The following is a 3,245-nucleotide window of genomic DNA, read 5'->3' as shown; positions in this document are numbered from 1 at the left end:
TCGACGTAGTTATTATGTAATAGTTTATGTTCGTATATGCAATTTATTTGAAACAGATATTAAGAATATTATTTTTGTAATTTTGGTACAAAATTTTCATAACTTAAAATAATTAAATAGAAAAACATTTTGAAATTTGAAAAAAAGAATTTAAATTTGTATATTTCGCATATAAATTCTTTTAAATTTATGTTAACATTGTAAGGTTTATCTAAAGTTTGTTACTCTCTCCGTTTCAATTTAGTTGTCGTCGTAGAGAAATTTTTTGTTTCAAAATAAGCATGTTTTTAGAATTTCAATGCAAAATTTATTAACAATATTCTCGAGTTTATTTTTCTATTTGTTGAAATGTAGTTAGATGTATAGATAATGATGTTTTTATTTCTGAAATATACAAAATTAAATGTTTTCTTAAACTGTGTGCATAAATTTAAAATAACAACTAAAATGAAACAGAGAGAGTATTTTTATTAAAAAAATTGAAATATTTTATCCAAAATAAATTTTAATACATAGTTATATTCATTAGCCTTATTAAAAATCCATTAATCTCTTAAAGCTATACACTAATTAAAATAATGTAAATAAATAAAACAATATGATTGTCTTCTTGATGTAACACATATAGGTTCGTTATGATTTCGGTTTCGAATTTATATGAACTATATTGGTAATTAGCAATTTATCAGAGAGAAGAAAGAAATCTTTAATATTAATATTGTAAAAGTTATAGTTGGTTTGTTCGAAAAAACCTTTTATTTAATATCCAGGGTGACAATTTTGCCTCACAATCTTTTTTTCTCCTTATATTTTACATGTCCATATCTAACTCATATAAATATTTGACCCATTTACATTCAGCAAGGGGAAATCATCTTTTGGAAATGAGTATAAGCTTATAGCTCTCGCATGGAGACCAAAATTAAAGAAAATCTTAACTGGTTTGGTCTCAGAACGCATAGTGTTGAATCAATCTTGACACATAATAGTTGAGAGAGACCACCATATGTATGTTACTATTTGCCAAAAGTGATCTTTTTTGAAATTTCTATAATATGAGATACATAATCTTGTTTTAGTTACATCTTAACATACATAAAAACAAATAAATAAAAATCAGTAATCATACAGAAAAAAAAAACTGAAAAAGCCTAGGACAAAAATGGAAAAAAAAATTCGGGGAATGAACTACTTATTTACGCAGCACATTTTCAAGTTTTTTGTTCTCTTTCTGAGGCAATGAGATAAAAACATGACTGGAATTTCAGTGACCAAATATGTCATGGCAATTTGTACCTTCACAAAGAAGTTAATGAAGGTCTGCGTAAAAGTAATATTCCTCCTTAGGTTTATAAGAGATTACTCTTAGATACTTAAAAAAAACAGTTCTTCGATGTGTTGGTGTTCATGTTCTTCTCTCAGGAGTTTCCTTGACAGCTATTGCAAACTGATCCCACATGCTTGTTGTGATGAAACTCCAGTAGCTCCTTGAATATCTTGTGGTCGAGCTATTTTCTTAAAAATGAGATAGCTGCAAACTCAACATAGTAAGTTAAGAATCACATATATGTTTTTTATGGCACTACTTTGTCAGTTGTCATGAAAATTGAATGGATTCATAAGATTACATCTGATGGCTTTCTTACATCCTATATATATCACGAGCTGCAATGTATATCTATGTACTTAAATCGAATCCCAATGCTTTTGGAACCAAAGCACCTTCTCTACTGTCAGAGGACACATCCTTTGCGCTCTCCTCTCCTCTCCTCTCCTCTGAGACTTCTCCTTCTCCTTCTCTTTCCACCAGAGAGATCAGTACCTGAAGAATATAGAATAGACCAATGAGTTAGCAACAACAAGAACAACAAAGCAGGTGTAAAAAGACTTTCAAACTCGAAGTCCTGAACCCACATTTGCTTTGCTTTCTCAATGTCCAATTTCCTTGCCTTTAAGAACCTCTTATAATGTGATAGTCGTAATGTTTAGAGGGTAGTAGCAACTCGTCCATGACCAGGCTTGTCTAAACTCTTCAACTACTTGAAAATCCTCGACATCACGAACATCTTCAACGGAGACCGAGCTGACTCAGCCTTCTATTTTTCTTCTTTTTACCTTCTTGAGAGAGTGCTTGAGTTTGGTAGAGGCATTGATGGCTTTCTTTTTCAAAGAACCCATTTTTGTTCTCTTCTCATTTTCTGAATTCTTAAAGTCATACTTTCTTTCTTCTCATCACTTCTTTACAGTCCATCAAAACCTGAAAAGTATTTCTTTTAATTTATAACTACTTCTAGAAATAACAAACAGCTTAAACTAACGTAATTTTTGAAATTGAAGAACAAAACCCTAAGTACCCAGAAATTTTCACTTTTCGTGATTTGAATTTGTAGAGATTCTTGTGCCCGGAAGATATATATTGCAGAGATTATCACTTTCAATTTCAGTGAAACCCCAAAAATCAAATTATGAAATCTAAAGGTAGAGCATTAGATGGAATGAAACAGATCTGATTGACTTACATGATCTTGCTTATTGATCAACTGCACGGTGCAGTCTGCACCTGACACTTTCAACTAAATGATCAAAGACTTAGAAATCTTGCTCGAATCAAAGAGAATGGCTGATCCACGATCACCCTGATATGGCGAAACTATATTTGTTCTTTATTTCCTGTAAATCCAACGAAAATATAAATTAGATTAGATTATTGGGATAACTGTTTTTTAGATCAAAAAATAGTAACTACATCCTTTAGACTAATCTATATTTTGTGTCATATTTTTCTATAATGCCCTTTAATATTTATGAAAATAATTTTAATAAATAATTTTACAAACAAAAAAAATTTGGAAAAATAGTAACATTTGTTAAAATACCTATATGAACTTAATGGTATATTTTTCTGTTATAAAAAAGTTAAAATTATAAATTTCAGATTATGTTCTAAAAAAAGTAGAAATGACATTCTACGAAATAGAAAACGAAATCTACTTTTTTCATTGAATCTACAATGTTTAGAATATGTGATCTACGTAAATAGGAATATTCTACAAATATGTAGAATACACATTCCGCGCTTAACCTACCATTCTAAAATTCTTAGAAATCGAAATCTACACATTAATCTAATTCTAAAACATGTAGAAACCGACTTCTACAGATTTACTATAAATCTAAAACATGTAGAAATCAAATTCTAAACATTACTATAATTCTAAAAAACTGTAGAATCTGATTTCTACATA

General features: G+C 29.3%; 1 long non-coding RNA gene across 2 annotated transcripts; it reads right to left on the bottom strand.

Annotated features, from left to right (window-relative positions):
• Positions 1 to 237: 237 nt before the first annotated feature.
• On the bottom strand, positions 238 to 2,795 carry LOC106374612. 2 transcript variants are annotated; one of them, XR_007320989.1, is made up of 4 exons: positions 2,520 to 2,795; positions 1,915 to 2,257; positions 1,647 to 1,822; positions 238 to 1,531 (listed from the first exon to the last, which is right to left on the bottom strand). It is a non-coding gene; the product is annotated as an uncharacterized LOC106374612 (long non-coding RNA). The 2 variants fall into 2 exon arrangements; XR_007320988.1 differs by having other exon boundaries at positions 238 to 1,822; positions 2,520 to 2,791.
• Positions 2,796 to 3,245: the final 450 nt, after the last annotated feature.

The sequence above is a fragment of the Brassica napus genome, chromosome C3 (genome assembly GCF_020379485.1).
Source record: "Brassica napus cultivar Da-Ae chromosome C3, Da-Ae, whole genome shotgun sequence".
Lineage (NCBI taxonomy): Eukaryota > Viridiplantae > Streptophyta > Magnoliopsida > Brassicales > Brassicaceae > Brassica > Brassica napus.
Note: the sequence above shows the minus strand (reverse complement) of the source record. Positions and strands in the feature narration are given on the sequence as shown.